Here is a 16499-nt window from a genome sequence, read left to right on the forward strand (position 1 = left end):
ATAGATGCAGGACCTGGATTTTTAACCTCATATGGTAGAGATATGTTTTAAGGAGTCCTGTATCATTCCGCAATTAACTGGTGCAATGGGTAAATAATATTTTTGGGATCCAGGTTCGGTAATTTTATTTTTTAACTCCGAATGGACTAGCACTATATTACCCAGACGTATTTGGCATGAGTAGGTAAGCAATGTCATCTGACTACTGACATCTGTGTTCAAGGGGAAGTGGAAGGTAATGCAGACAAGAGTTTACTTTACAAAAAAGCATGAAATGGGAAATATTCATTGTCAAACCTGAAGGTAAGAGAGGTAGAAGCAAGTTTAGAAGGAGGACATAAAGCAAAGTCTATGTTAAATTGATTGTGTTGTAGATCAGTTGGAAAAAATTCGATGAATAGAGAAAAAGTACTACAGCTGATTCCAAGACCTATTTTGTTAGAAGCAAGGAACCTCTCAACTGTGCCGAAACCCGGGATTGAACCAGGGACCTTTAGATCTTCAGTCTAACGCTCTCCCAACTGAGCTATTTCGGCCTTCTGATAGCTGGGGTCTTCATACTTTAATTTGAACCATTTAACAAAATAGATGCAGGACCTGGATTTTTAACCTCATATGGTAGAGATATGTTTTAAGGAGTCCTGTATCATTCCGCAGTTAAGTGGTGCAATGGATAAATAGCATTTTTGGGATCCAGGTTAGGTAGTTGTTTTTTTAACTCGGAATGGACTAGCACTATATTACCCAGATATATTTGGCATGAGTAGGTAAGCAATGTCATCTGACTACTGACATCTGTGTTTAAGGGGAAGTGGAATGTGATGCAGACAAGAGTTTACTTTACAAAAAGGGACGAAATGGGAAACATTCATAGTCAAACCTGAAGGCAAGATAGGTGGAAGAAAGTTTAAAAGGAGGACAGAAAGCAAAGTCTATGTTGAATTGATCATTTTGTAGATCAGTTGATAAAAATGTTGATAGAGAAAAAAGTACTACAGCTGATTCCAACACCTATTTTGTTAGAAGCAAGGAACCTCTCAACTGTGCCGAAACCCGGGATTGAATCAGGGACCTTTACATCTTCAGTCTAACGCTCTCCCAACTGAGCTATTTCGGCCTGCTTATATTTGTGGACTTCATACTTTAATTTAAACCATTTAACAAAATAGATGCAGGACCTGGATTTTTAACCTCATATGGTAAAGATATGTTTTAAGGAGTCCTGTATCATTCCGCAATTAACTGGTGCAATGGGTAAATAGCATTTTTGGGATCCAGGTTAGGTAGTTGTTTTTTTAACTCTGAATGGACTAGCACTATATTACCCAGATATATTTGGCATGAGTAGGTAAGCAATGTCATCTGACTACTGACATCTGTGTTCAAGGGGAAGTGGAAGGTAATGCAGACAAGAGTTTACTTTACAAAAAATCATGAAATGGGAAATATTCATTGTCAAACCTGAAGATAAGAGAGGTGGAAGCAAGTTTAGAAGGAGGACATAAAGCAAAGTCTATGTTAAATTGATTGTGTTGTAGATCAGTTGGAAAAAATTTGATGAATAGAGAAAAAGTACTACAGCTGATTCAAAGACCTATTTTGTTAGAAGCAAGGAACCTCTCAACTGTGCCGAAACCTGGGATTGAACCAGGGACCTTTATATCTTCAGTCTAACACTCTCCCAACTGAGCTATTTCGGCCTTCTGATAGATGGGGTCTTCATACTTTAATTTGAACCATTTAACAAAATAGATGCAGGACCTGGATTTTTAACATCATATGGTAGAGATATGTTTTAAAGAGTCCTGTATCATTCCCCACTTAACTGGTGCAATGGGTAAATAGCATATTTGGGATCCAGGTTAGGTAGTTGTTTTTTTAACTCTGAATGGACTAGCACTATATTACCCAGATATATTTGGCATGAGTAGGTAAGCAATGTCATCTGACTACTGACATCTGTGTTCAAGGGGAAGTGGAATGTGATGCAGACAAGAGTTTACTTTACAAAAAAGGACTAAATTGGAAACATTCATAGTCAAACCTGAAGGCAAGATAGGTGGAAGAAAGTTTAAAAGGAGGACAGAAAGCAAAGTCTATGTTGAATTGATCATTTTGTAGATAAGTTGATAAAAATGTTGATAGGGAAAAAAGTACTACAGCTGATTCCAAGACCTATTTTGTTAGAAGCAAGGAACCTCTCAACTGTGCCGAAACCCTGGATTGAACCAGGGACCTTTAGATCTTCAGTCTAACGCTCTCCCAACTGAGCTATTTCGGCCTGCTTATAGCTGTGGTCTTCATACTTTAATTTAAACCATTTAACGAAATAGATGCAGGACCTGGATTTTTAACCTCATATGGTAGAGATATGTTTTAGGGAGTCCTGTATCATTCCGCAATTAAGTGGTGCAAGGGGTAAATAATATTTTTGGGATCCAGGTTAGGTCATTTATGGTTTTTTTTAACTCCGAATGGACTAGCACTATATTACCCAGACGTATTTGGCATGAGTAGGTAAGCAATGTCATCTGACTACTGACATCTGTGTTCAAGGGGAAGTGGAAGGTAATGCAGACAAGAGTTTACTTTACAAAAAAGCATGAAATGGGAAATATTCATTGTCAAACCTGAAGGTAAGAGAGGTGGAAGTAAGTTTAGAAGGAGGACATAAAGCAAAGTCTATGTTAAATTGATTGTGTTGTAGATCAGTTGGAAAAAATTCGATGAATAGAGAAAAAGTACTACAGCTGATTCCAAGACCTATTTTGTTAGAAGCAAGGAACCTCTCAACTGTGCCGAAACCCGGGATTGAACCAGGGACCTTTAGATCTTCAGTCTAACGCTCTCCCAACTGAGCTATTTCGGCCTTCTGATAGGTGGGGTCTTCATACTTTAATTTGAACCATTTAACAAAATAGATGCAGGACCTGTATTTTTAACCTCATATGGTAGAGATATGTTTTAAGGAGTCCTGTATCATTCCGCAGTTAAGTGGTGCAATGGATAAATAGCATTTTTGGGATCCAGGTTAGGTAGTTGTTTTTTTAACTCGGAATGGACTAGCACTATATTACCCAGATATATTTGGCATGAGTAGGTAAGCAATGTCATCTGACTACTGACATCTGTGTTTAAGGGGAAGTGGAATGTGATGCAGACAAGAGTTTACTTTACAAAAAGGGACGAAATGGGAAACATTCATAGTCAAACCTGAAGGCAAGATAGGTGGAAGAAAGTTTAAAAGGAGGACAGAAAGCAAAGTCTATGTTGAATTGATCATTTTGTAGATCAGTTGATAAAAATGTTGATAGAGAAAAAAGTACTACAGCTGATTCCAACACCTATTTTGTTAGAAGCAAGGAACCTCTCAACTGTGCCGAAACCCGGGATTGAATCAGGGACCTTTACATCTTCAGTCTAACGCTCTCCCAACTGAGCTATTTCGGCCTGCTTATATTTGTGGACTTCATACTTTAATTTAAACCATTTAACAAAATAGATGCAGGACCTGGATTTTTAACCTCATATGGTAAAGATATGTTTTAAGGAGTCCTGTATCATTCCGCAATTAACTGGTGCAATGGGTAAATAGCATTTTTGGGATCCAGGTTAGGTAGTTGTTTTTTTAACTCTGAATGGACTAGCACTATATTACCCAGATATATTTGGCATGAGTAGGTAAGCAATGTCATCTGACTACTGACATCTGTGTTCAAGGGGAAGTGGAAGGTAATGCAGACAAGAGTTTACTTTACAAAAAATCATGAAATGGGAAATATTCATTGTCAAACCTGAAGATAAGAGAGGTGGAAGCAAGTTTAGAAGGAGGACATAAAGCAAAGTCTATGTTAAATTGATTGTGTTGTAGATCAGTTGGAAAAAATTTGATGAATAGAGAAAAAGTACTACAGCTGATTCAAAGACCTATTTTGTTAGAAGCAAGGAACCTCTCAACTGTGCCGAAACCTGGGATTGAACCAGGGACCTTTATATCTTCAGTCTAACACTCTCCCAACTGAGCTATTTCGGCCTTCTGATAGATGGGGTCTTCATACTTTAATTTGAACCATTTAACAAAATAGATGCAGGACCTGGATTTTTAACATCATATGGTAGAGATATGTTTTAAAGAGTCCTGTATCATTCCCCACTTAACTGGTGCAATGGGTAAATAGCATATTTGGGATCCAGGTTAGGTAGTTGTTTTTTTAACTCTGAATGGACTAGCACTATATTACCCAGATATATTTGGCATGAGTAGGTAAGCAATGTCATCTGACTACTGACATCTGTGTTCAAGGGGAAGTGGAATGTGATGCAGACAAGAGTTTACTTTACAAAAAAGGACTAAATTGGAAACATTCGTAGTCAAACCTGAAGGCAAGATAGGTGGAAGAAAGTTTAAAAGGAGGACAGAAAGCAAAGTCTATGTTGAATTGATCATTTTGTAGATAAGTTGATAAAAATGTTGATAGGGAAAAAAGTACTACAGCTGATTCCAAGACCTATTTTGTTAGAAGCAAGGAATCTCTCAACTGTGCCGAAACCCTGGATTGAACCAGGGACCTTTAGATCTTCAGTCTAACGCTCTCCCAACTGAGCTATTTCGGCCTGCTTATAGCTGTGGTCTTCATACTTTAATTTAAACCATTTAACGAAATAGATGCAGGACCTGGATTTTTAACCTCATATGGTAGAGATATGTTTTAGGGAGTCCTGTATCATTCCGCAATTAAGTGGTGCAAGGGGTAAATAATATTTTTGGGATCCAGGTTAGGTCATTTATGGTTTTTTTTAACTCCGAATGGACTAGCACTATATTACCCAGACGTATTTGGCATGAGTAGGTAAGCAATGTCATCTGACTACTGACATCTGTGTTCAAGGGGAAGTGGAAGGTAATGCAGACAAGAGTTTACTTTACAAAAAAGCATGAAATGGGAAATATTCATTGTCAAACCTGAAGGTAAGAGAGGTGGAAGTAAGTTTAGAAGGAGGACATAAAGCAAAGTCTATGTTAAATTGATTGTGTTGTAGATCAGTTGGAAAAAATTTGATGAATAGAGAAAAAGTACTACAGCTGATTCCAAGACCTATTTTGTTAGAAGCAAGGAACCTCTCAACTGTGCCGAAACCTGGGATTGAACCAGGGACCTTTAGATCTTCATTGTAACGCTCTCCCAACTGAGCTATTTCGGCCTTCTGATAGCTAGCGTCTTCATACTTTAATTTGAACCATTTAACAAAATAGATGCAGGACCTGGATTTTTAACCTCATATGGTAGAGATATTTTTTAAGGAGTCCTGTATCATTGCGCAGTTAACTGGTGCAATGGGTAAATAGCATTTTTGGGATCCAGGTTAGGTAGTTGTTTTTTTAACTCTGAATGGACTAGCACTATATTACCCAGATATATTTGGCATGAGTAGGTAAGCAATGTCATCTGACTACTGACATCTGTGTTCAAGGGGAAGTGGAATGTGATGCAGACAAGAGTTTACTTTACAAAAAAGGACGAAATGGGAAACATTCATAGTCAAACCTGAAGGCAAGATAGGTGGAAGAAAGTTTAAAAGGAGGACAGAAAGCAAAGTCTATGTTGAATTGATCATTTTGTAGATCAGTTGATAAAAATGTTGATAGAGAAAAAAGTACTACAGCTGATTCCAAGACCTATTTTGTTAGAAGCAAGGAACCTCTCAAATGTGCCGAAACCCGGGATTAAACCAGGGACCTTTAGATCTTCAGTCTAATGCTCTCCCAACTAAGCTATTTCGGCCTGCTTATATCTGTGGTCTTCATACTTTAATTTAAACCATTTAACAAAATAGATGCAGGACCTGGATTTTTAACCTCATATGGTAGAGATATGTTTTAAGGAGTCCTGTATCATTCCGCAATTAACTGGTGCAATGGGTAAATAGCATTTTTGGGATCCAGGTTAGGTAGTTGTTTTTTTAACTCTGAATGGACTAGCACTATATTACCCAGATATATTTGGCATGAGTAGGTAAGCAATGTCATCTGACTACTGACATCTGTGTTCAAGGGGAAGTGGAAGGTAATGCAGACAAGAGTTTACTTTACAAAAAAGCATGAAATGGGAAATATTCATTGTCAAACCTGAAGGTAAGAGAGGTGGAAGCAAGTTTAGAAGGAGGACATAAAGCAAAGTCTATGTTAAATTGATTGTGTTGTAGATCAGTTGGAAAACTTTGATGAATAGAGAAAAAGTACTACAGCTGATTCCAAGCCCCATTTTGTTAGAAGCAAGGAACCTCTCAACTGTGCCGAAACCTGGGATTGAACCAGGGACCTTCAGATCTTCAGTCTAACGCTCTCCCAACTGAGCTATTTCGGCCTTCTGATAGCTGGGGTCTTCATACTTTAATTTGAACCATTTAACAAAATAGATGCAGGACCTGGATTTTAACCTCATATGGTAGAGATATGTTTTAAGGAGTCCTGTATCATTCCGCAGTTAACTGGTGCAATGGGTAAATAGCATTTTTGGGATCCAGGTTAGGTAGTTGTTTTTTTAACTCTGAATGGACTAGCACTATATTACCCAGATATATTTGGCATGAGTAGGTAAGCAATGTCATCTGACTACTGACATCTGTGTTCAAGGGGAAGTGGAAGGTAATGCAGACAAGAGTTTACTTTACAAAAAAGCATGAAATGGGAAATATTCATTGTCAAACCTGAAGGTAAGAGAGGTGGAAGCAAGTTTAGAAGGAGGACATAAAGCAAAGTCTATGTTAAATTGATTGTGTTGTAGATCAGTTGGAAAAAATTTGATGAATAGAGAAAAAGTACTACAGCCTATTCCAAGACCTATTCTGTTAGAAGCAAGGAACCTCTCAACTGTGCCAAAACCCGGGATTGAACCAGTGACCTTTAGATCTTCAGTCTAACGCTCTCCCAACTGAGCTATTTCGGGCTTCTGATAGCTGGGGTCTTCATACTTTAATTTGAACCATTTAACAAAATAGATGCAGGACCTGGATTTTTAACCTCATATGGTAGAGATATGTTTTAAGGAGTCCTGTATCATTCCGCAGTTAACTGGTGCAATGGGTAAATAGCATTTTTGGGATCCAGGTTAGGTAGTTGTTTTTTTAACTCTGAATGGACTAGCACTATATTACCCAGATATATTTGGCATGAGTAGGTAAGCAATGTCATCTGACTACTGACATCTGTGTTCAAGGGGAAGTGGAATGTGATGCAGACAAGAGTTTACTTTACAAAAAAGGACGAAATGGGAAACATTCATAGTCAAACCTGAAGGCAAGATAGGTGGAAGAAAGTTTAAAAGGAGGACAGAAAGCAACCTCTATGTTGAATTGATCATTTTGTAGATCAGTTGATAAAAATGTTGATAGAGAAAAAAGTACTACAGCTGATTACAAGACTTACTTTGTGAGAAACAAGAAACCTCTCAACATTGCCGAAAACCGGGATTGAACCAGGGACCTTTAGATATTCAGTCTAACGCTCTCCCAACTGAGCTATTTCGGCCTGCTGCTAGCTGTAGTCTTCATACTTTGATTTTAACAATTTAACTAAATAGATGCATGACCTGGATATTTGACCTTATATGTTAGAGATATGTTTTAATGAGTCCTGTATCATTCAGCAGTTAACTGGTGCAATGGGTAAATAATATTTTTGGGATCCAGGTTAGGTCATTTTTTTTTTTAACTCCGAATGGACTATCACTATATTACCCAGACGTATTTGGCATGAGTAGGTAAGCAATGTCATCTGACTACTGACATCTGCATCTGTGTTCAAGGGGAAGTGGAAGGTAATGCAGACAAGAGGTTACTTTACAAAAAAGCATGAAATGGTTAATATTCATTGTCAAACCTGAAGGTAAGAGAGGTGGAAGCAAGTTTAGAAGGAGGACATAAAGCAAAGTCTATGTTAAATTGATTGTGTTGTAGATCAGTTGGAAAAAATTTGATGAATAGAGAAAAAGTACTACAGCTGATTCCAAGACCTATTTTGTTTGAAGCTAGGAACCTCTCATCTGTGCCGAAACCCGGGATTGAACCAGGGACCTTTAGATCTTCAGTCTAACGCTCTCCCAACTGAGCTATTTCGGCCTTCTGATAGCTAGTGTCTTCATACTTTAATTTGAACCATTTAACAAAATAAATGCAGGACCTGGATTTTTAACCTCATATGGTAGAGATATGTTTTAAGGAGTCCTGTATCATTCCGCAGTTAACTGGTGCAATGGGTAAATAGCATTTTTGGGATCCAGGTTAGTTAGTTGTTTTTTTAACTCTGAATGGACTAGCACTATATTACCCAGATATATTTGGCATGAGTAGGTAAGCAATGTCATCTGACTACTGACATCTGTGTTCAAGGGGAAGTGGAAGGTAATGCGGACAAGAGTTTACTTTACAAAAAAGCATGAAATGGGAAATATTAATTGTCAAACCTGAAGGTAAGAGAGGTGGAAGCAAGTTTAGAAGGAGGACATAAAGCAAAGTCTATGTTGAATTGATTGTGTTGTAGATCAGTTGGAAAAAATTTGATGAATAGAGAAAAAGTACTACAGCTGATTCCAAGACCTATTTTGTTAGAAGCAAGGAACTTCTCAACTGTGCTGAAACCCGGGATTGAACCGGAGACCTTTAGATCTTCAGTCTAACGCTCTCCCAACTGAGCTATTTCGGCCTTCTGATAGCTGGGGTCTTCATACTTTAATTTGAACCATTTAACAAAATAGATGTAGGACCTCGATTTTTAACCTCATATGGTAGAGATATGTTTTAAGGAGTCCTGTATCATTCCGCAGTTAACTGGTGCAATGGGTAAAGAATATTTTTGGGATCCAGGTTAGGTCATTTTTTTTTTTAACTCCGAATGGACTAGCACTATATTACCCAGACGTATTTGGCATGAGTAGGTAAGCAATGTCATCTGACTACTGACATCTGTGTTCAAGGGGAAGTGGAAGGTAATGCAGACAACAGTTTACTTTACAAAAAAGCATGAAATGGGAAATATTCATTGTCAAGCCTGAAGGTAAGAAAGGTGGAAGCAAGTTTAGAAGGAGGACATAAAGCAAAGTCTATGTTAAATTGATTGTGTTGTAGATCAGTTAGAAAAAATTTGATGAACAGAGAAAAGGTACCTCAGGTGATTCCAAGACCTATTTTGTTAGAAGCATGGAACCTCTCATCTGTGCCGAAACCCAGGATTGAACAAGGGACCTTTAGATCTTCATTGTAACGCTCTCCCAACTGAGCTATTTCGGCCTTCTGATAGCTAGCGTCTTCATACTTTAATTTGAACAATTTAACAAAATAGATGCAGGACCTGGATTTTTAACCTCATATGGTAGAGATATGTTTTAAGGAGTCCTGTATCATTGCGCAGTTAACTGGTGCAATGGGTAAATAGCATTTTTGGGATCCAGGTTAGGTAGTTGTTTTTTTAACTCTGAATGGACTAGCACTATATTACCCAGATATATTTGGCATGAGTAGGTAAGCAATGTCATCTGACTACTGACATCTGTGTTCAAGGGGAAGTGGAATGTGATGCAGACAAGAGTTTACTTTACAAAAAAGGACGAAATGGGAAACATTCATAGTCAAACCTGAAGGCAAGATAGGTGGAAGAAAGTTTAAAAGGAGGACAGAAAGCAACCTCTATGTTGAATTGATCATTTTGTAGATCAGTTGATAAAAATGTTGATAGAGAAAAAAGTACTACAGCTGATTACAAGACTTACTTTGTGAGAAACAAGAAACCTCTCAACATTGCCGAAAACCGGGATTGAACCAGGGACCTTTAGATATTCAGTCTAACGCTCTCCCAACTGAGCTATTTCGGCCTGCTGCTAGCTGTAGTCTTCATACTTTGATTTTAACAATTTAACTAAATAGATGCATGACCTGGATATTTGACCTTATATGTTAGAGATATGTTTTAATGAGTCCTGTATCATTCAGCAGTTAACTGGTGCAATGGGTAAATAATATTTTTGGGATCCAGGTTAGGTCATTTTTTTTTTTAACTCCGAATGGACTATCACTATATTACCCAGACGTATTTGGCATGAGTAGGTAAGCAATGTCATCTGACTACTGACATCTGCATCTGTGTTCAAGGGGAAGTGGAAGGTAATGCAGACAAGAGGTTACTTTACAAAAAAGCATGAAATGGTTAATATTCATTGTCAAACCTGAAGGTAAGAGAGGTGGAAGCAAGTTTAGAAGGAGGACATAAAGCAAAGTCTATGTTAAATTGATTGGGTTGTAGATCAGTTGGAAAAAATTTGATGAATAGAGAAAAAGTACTACAGCTGATTCCAAGACCTATTTTGTTTGAAGCAAGGAGCCTCTCATCTGTGCCGAAACCCGGGATTGAACCAGGGACCTTTAGATCTTCAGTCTAACGCTCTCCCAACTGAGCTATTTCGGCCTTCTGATAGCTAGTGTCTTCATACTTTAATTTGAACCATTTAACAAAATAAATGCAGGACCTGGATTTTTAACCTCATATGGTAGAGATATGTTTTAAGGAGTCCTGTATCATTCCGCAGTTAACTGGTGCAATGGGTAAATAGCATTTTTGGGATCCAGGTTAGTTAGTTGTTTTTTTAACTCTGAATGGACTAGCACTATATTACCCAGATATATTTGGCATGAGTAGGTAAGCAATGTCATCTGACTACTGACATCTGTGTTCAAGGGGAAGTGGAAGGTAATGCGGACAAGAGTTTACTTTACAAAAAAGCATGAAATGGGAAATATTAATTGTCAAACCTGAAGGTAAGAGAGGTGGAAGCAAGTTTAGAAGGAGGACATAAAGCAAAGTCTATGTTGAATTGATTGTGTTGTAGATCAGTTGGAAAAAATTTGATGAATAGAGAAAAAGTACTACAGCTGATTCCAAGACCTATTTTGTTAGAAGCAAGGAACTTCTCAACTGTGCTGAAACCCGGGATTGAACCGGAGACCTTTAGATCTTCAGTCTAACGCTCTCCCAACTGAGCTATTTCGGCCTTCTGATAGCTGGGGTCTTCATACTTTAATTTGAACCATTTAACAAAATAGATGCAGGACCTGGATTTTTAACCTCATATGGTAGAGATATGTTTTAAGGAGTCCTGTATCATTCCGCAGTTAACTGGTTCAATGGGTAAAGAATATTTTTGGGATCCAGGTTAGGTCATTTTTTTTTTTAACTCCGAATGGACTAGCACTATATTACCCAGACGTATTTGGCATGAGTAGGTAAGCAATGTCATCTGACTACTGACATCTGTGTTCAAGGGGAAGTGGAAGGTAATGCAGACAACAGTTTACTTTACAAAAAAGCATGAAATGGGAAATATTCATTGTCAAGCCTGAAGGTAAGAAAGGTGGAAGCAAGTTTAGAAGGAGGACATAAAGCAAAGTCTATGTTAAATTGATTGTGTTGTAGATCAGTTAGAAAAAATTTGATGAACAGAGAAAAGGTACCTCAGGTGATTCCAAGACCTGTTTTGTTAGAAGCATGGAACCTCTCATCTGTGCCGAAACCCAGGATTGAACAAGGGACCTTTAGATCTTCATTGTAACGCTCTCCCAACTGAGCTATTTCGGCCTTCTGATAGCTAGCGTCTTCATACTTTAATTTGAACAATTTAACAAAATAGATGCAGGACCTGGATTTTTAACCTCATATGGTAGAGATATGTTTTAAGGAGTCCTGTATCATTGCGCAGTTAACTGGTGCAATGGGTAAATAGCATTTTTGGGATCCAGGTTAGGTAGTTGTTTTTTTAACTCTGAATGGACTAGCACTATATTACCCAGATATATTTGGCATGAGTAGGTAAGCAATGTCATCTGACTACTGACATCTGTGTTCAAGGGGAAGTGGAATGTGATGCAGACAAGAGTTTACTTTACAAAAAAGGACGAAATGGGAAACATTCATAGTCAAACCTGAAGGCAAGATAGGTGGAAGAAAGTTTAAAAGGAGGACAGAAAGCAAAGTCTATGTTGAATTGATCCTTTTGTAGATCAGTTGATAAAAATGTTGATAGAGAAAAAAGTACTACAGCTGATTCCAAGACCTATTTTGTTAGAAGCAAGGAACCTCTCAAATGTGCCGAAACCCAGTATTAAACCAGGGACCTTTAGATCTTCAGTCTAATGCTCTCCCAACTAAGCTATTTCGGCCTGCTTATATCTGTGGTCTTCATACTTTAATTTAAACCATTTAACAAAATAGATGCAGGACCTGGATTTTTAACCTCATATGGTAGAGATATGTTTTAAGGAGTCCTGTATCATTCCGCAATTAACTGGTGCAATGGGTAAATAGCATTTTTGGGATCCAGGTTAGGTAGTTGTTTTTTTAACTCTGAATGGACTAGCACTATATTACCCAGATATATTTGGCATGAGTAGGTAAGCAATGTCATCTGACTACTGACATCTGTGTTCAAGGGGAAGTGGAAGGTAATGCAGACAAGAGTTTACTTTACAAAAAAGCATGAAATGGGAAATATTCATTGTCAAACCTGAAGGTAAGAGAGGTGGAAGCAAGTTTAGATGGAGGACATAAAGCAAAGTCTATGTTAAATTGATTGTGTTGTAGATCAGTTGGAAAACTTTGATGAATAGAGAAAAAGTACTACAGCTGATTCCAAGACCCATTTTGTTAGAAGCAAGGAACCTCTCAACTGTGCCGAAACCTGGGATTGAACCAGGGACCTTTAGATCTTCAGTCTAACGCTCTCCCAACTGAGCTATTTCGGCCTTCTGATAGCTGGGGTCTTCATACTTTAATTTGAACCATTTAACAAAATAGATGCAGGACCTGGATTTTAACCTCATATGGTAGAGATATGTTTTAAGGAGTCCTGTATCATTCCGCAGTTAACTGGTGCAATGGGTAAATAGCATTTTTGGGATCCAGGTTAGGTAGTTGTTTTTTTAACTCTGAATGGACGAGCACTATATTACCCAGATATATTTGGCATGAGTAGGTAAGCAATGTCATCTGACTACTGACATCTGTGTTCAAGGGGAAGTGGAAGGTAATGCAGACAAGAGTTTACTTTACAAAAAAGCATGAAATGGGAAATATTCATTGTCAAACCTGAAGGTAAGAGAGGTGGAAGCAAGTTTAGAAGGAGGACATAAAGCAAAGTCTATGTTAAATTGATTGTGTTGTAGATCAGTTGGAAAAAATTTGATGAATAGAGAAAAAGTACTACAGCCTATTCCGTTAGAAGCAAGGAACCTCTCAACTGTGCCAAAACCCGGGATTGAACCAGTGACCTTTAGATCTTCAGTCTAACGCTCTCCCAACTGAGCTATTTTGGCCTTCTGATAGCTGGGGTCTTCATACTTTAATTTGAACCATTTAACAAAATAGATGCAGGACCTGGATTTTTAACCTCATATGGTAGAGATATGTTTTAAGGAGTCCTGTATCATTCCGCAGTTAACTGGTGCAATGGGTAAATAGCATTTTTGGGATCCAAGTTAGGTAGTTGTTTTTTTAACTCTGAATGGACTAGCACTATATTACCCAGATATATTTGGCATGAGTAGGTAAGCAATGTCATCTGACTACTGACATCTGTGTTCAAGGGGAAGTGGAATGTGATGCAGACAAGAGTTTACTTTACAAAAAAGGACGAAATGGGAAACATTCATAGTCAAACCTGAAGGCAAGATAGGTGGAAGAAAGTTTAAAAGGAGGACAGAAAGCAAAGTCTATGTTGAATTGATCATTTTGTAGATCAGTTGATAAAAATGTTGATAGAGAAAAAAGTACTACAGCTGATTCCAAGACCTATTTTGTTAGAAGCAAGGAACCTCTCAACTGTGCCAAAACCCGGGATTGAACCAGGGACCTTTAGATCTTCAGTCTAACGCTCTCCCAACTGAGCTATTTCGGCCTGCTTATAGCTGTGGTCTTCATACTTTAATTTAAACCATTTAACGAAATAGATGCAGGACCTGGATTTTTAACCTCATATGGTAGAGATATGTTTTAAGGAGTCCTGTATCATTCCGCAATTAACTGGTGCAATGGGTATATAATATTTTTGGGATCCAGGTTAGGTCATTTTTTTTTTAACTCCGAATGGACTAGCACTATATTACCCAGACGTATTTGGCATGAGTAGGTAAGCAATGTCATCTGACTACTGACATCTGTGTTCAAGGGGAAGTGGAAGGTAATGCAGACAAGAGTTTACTTTACAAAAAAGCATGAAATGGGAAATATTCATTGTCAAACCTGAAGGTAAGAGAGGTGGAAGCAAGTTTAGAAGGAGGACATAAAGCAAAGTCTATGTTAAATTGATTGTGTTGTAGATCAGTTGGAAAACATTTGATGAATAGAGAAAAAGTACTACAGCTGATTCCAAGACCTATTTTGTTAGAAGCAAGGAACCTCTCAACTGTGCCGAAACCTGGGATTGAAACAGGGACCTTTATATCTTTAGTCTAACGCTCTCCCAACTGAGCTATTTCGGCCTTCTGATAGCTGGGGTCTTCATACTTTAATTTGAACCATTTAACAAAATAGATGCAGGACCTGGATTTTTAACCTCATATGGTAGAGATATGTTTTAAGGAGTCCTGTATCATTCCCCAGTTAACTGGTGCAATGGATAAATAGCATTTTTGGGATCCAGGTTAGGTAGTTGTTTTTTTAACTCTGAATGGACTAGCACTATATTACCCAGATATATTTGGCATGAGTAGGTAAGCAATGTCATCTGACTACTGACATCTGTGTTCAAGGGGAAGTGGAATGTGATGCAGACAAGAGTTTACTTTACAAAAAAGGACGAAATGGGAAACATTCATAGTCAAACCTGAAGACAAGATAGGTGGAAGAAAGTTTAAAAGGAGGACAGAAAGCAAAGTCTATGTTGAATTGATCATTTTGTAGATCAGTTGATAAAAATGTTGATAGAGAAAAAAGTACTACAGCTGATTCCAAGACATATTTTGTTAGAAGCAAGGAACCTCTCAACTGTGCCGAAACCCGGGATTGAACCAGGGACCTTTAGATCTTCAGTCTAACGCTCTCCCAACTGAGCTATTTCGGCCTGCTTATAGATGTGGTCTTCATACTTTAATTTAAACCATTTAACGAAATAGATGCAGGACCTGGATTTTTAACCTCATATGGTAGAGATATGTTTTAAGGAGTCCTGTATCATTCCGCAATTAACTGGTGCAATGGGTAAATAATATTTTTGGGATCCAGGTTAGGTCATTTATTTTTTTAACTCCGAATGGACTAGCACTATATTACCCAGACGTATTTGGCATGAGTAGGTAAGCAATGTCATCTGACTACTGACATCTGTGTTCAAGGGGAAGTGGAAGGTAATGCAGACAAGAGTTTACTTTACAAAAAAGCATGAAATGGGAAATATTCATTGTCAAACCTGAAGGTAAGAGAGGTGGAAGCAAGTTTAGAAGGAGGACATGAAGCAAAGTCTATGATAAATTGATTGTGTTGTAGATCAGTTGGAAAACTTTGATGAATAGAGAAAAAGTACTACAGCTGATTCCAAGACCTATTTTGTTAGAAGCAAGGAACCTCTCAACTGTGCCGAAACCCAGGATTGAACCAGGGACCTTTAGATCTTCAGTCTAACGCTCTCCCAACTGAGCTATTTCGGCCTTCTGATAGCTGGGGTCTTCATACTTTAATTTGAACCATTTAACAAAATAGATGCAGGACCTGGATTTTTAACCTCATATGGTAGAGATATGTTTTAAGGAGTCCTGTATCATTCCCCAGTTAACTGGTGCAATGGGTAAATAGCATTTTTGGGATCCAGGTTAGGTAGTTGTTTTTTTAACTCTGAATGGACTAGCACTTTATTACCCAGATATATTTGGCATGAGTAGGTAAGCAATGCCATCTGACTACTGACATCTGTGTTCAAGGGGAAGTGGAATGTGATGCAGACAAGAGTTTACTTTACAAAAAAGGACGAAATGGGAAACATTCATAGTCAAACCTGAAGACAAGATAGGTGGAAGAAAGTTTAAAAGGAAGACAGAAAGCAAAGTCTATGTTGAATTGATCATTTTGTAGATCAGTTGATAAAAATGTTGATAGAGAAAAAAGTACTACAGCTGATTCCAAGACCTATTTTGTTAGAAGCAAGGAACCTCTCAACTGTGCCGAAACCTGGGATTGAACCAGGGACCTTTAGATCTTCAGTCTAACGCTCTCCCAACTGAGCTATTTCGGCCTTCTGATAGCTGGGGTCTTCATACTTTAATTTGAACCATTTAACAAAATAGATGCAGGACCTGGATTTTTAACCTCATATGGTAGAGATATGTTTTAAGGAGTCCTGTATCATTCCCCAGTTAACTGGTGCAATGGGTAAATAGCATTTTTGGGATCAAGGTTAGGTAGTTGTTTTTTTAACTCTGAATGGACTAGCACTATATTACCCAGATATATTTGGCATGAGTAGGTA

At 38.0% G+C, this 16499-nt stretch overlaps 9 non-coding genes across 9 annotated transcripts; all 9 read right to left on the reverse strand.

Moving 5' to 3' along the window:
• Positions 1–463: 463 nt before the first annotated feature.
• TRNAF-GAA (transfer RNA phenylalanine (anticodon GAA)) lies at positions 464–536 on the reverse strand. The gene has a single exon. It is a non-coding gene; the product is annotated as a tRNA-Phe (tRNA).
• A 2260-nt stretch (positions 537–2796) lies between these two features.
• TRNAF-GAA (transfer RNA phenylalanine (anticodon GAA)) lies at positions 2797–2869 on the reverse strand. Its single transcript has one exon. It is a non-coding gene; the product is annotated as a tRNA-Phe (tRNA).
• Positions 2870–8045: 5176 nt separating this feature from the next.
• TRNAF-GAA (transfer RNA phenylalanine (anticodon GAA)) lies at positions 8046–8118 on the reverse strand. The gene has a single exon. It is a non-coding gene; the product is annotated as a tRNA-Phe (tRNA).
• A 2265-nt stretch (positions 8119–10383) lies between these two features.
• TRNAF-GAA (transfer RNA phenylalanine (anticodon GAA)) lies at positions 10384–10456 on the reverse strand. Its single transcript has one exon. It is a non-coding gene; the product is annotated as a tRNA-Phe (tRNA).
• A 2257-nt stretch (positions 10457–12713) lies between these two features.
• Positions 12714–12786, reverse strand: TRNAF-GAA (transfer RNA phenylalanine (anticodon GAA)). Its single transcript has one exon. It is a non-coding gene; the product is annotated as a tRNA-Phe (tRNA).
• Positions 12787–13864: 1078 nt separating this feature from the next.
• On the reverse strand, positions 13865–13937 carry TRNAF-GAA (transfer RNA phenylalanine (anticodon GAA)). Its single transcript has one exon. It is a non-coding gene; the product is annotated as a tRNA-Phe (tRNA).
• A 510-nt stretch (positions 13938–14447) lies between these two features.
• On the reverse strand, positions 14448–14520 carry TRNAF-AAA (transfer RNA phenylalanine (anticodon AAA)). Its single transcript has one exon. It is a non-coding gene; the product is annotated as a tRNA-Phe (tRNA).
• Positions 14521–15028: 508 nt separating this feature from the next.
• Positions 15029–15101, reverse strand: TRNAF-GAA (transfer RNA phenylalanine (anticodon GAA)). The gene has a single exon. It is a non-coding gene; the product is annotated as a tRNA-Phe (tRNA).
• Positions 15102–16192: 1091 nt separating this feature from the next.
• TRNAF-GAA (transfer RNA phenylalanine (anticodon GAA)) lies at positions 16193–16265 on the reverse strand. The gene has a single exon. It is a non-coding gene; the product is annotated as a tRNA-Phe (tRNA).
• Positions 16266–16499: the final 234 nt, after the last annotated feature.

Source organism: Lissotriton vulgaris, chromosome 8, assembly GCF_964263255.1.
Source record: "Lissotriton vulgaris chromosome 8, aLisVul1.2, whole genome shotgun sequence".
Taxonomy (NCBI): domain Eukaryota; kingdom Metazoa; phylum Chordata; class Amphibia; order Caudata; family Salamandridae; genus Lissotriton; species Lissotriton vulgaris.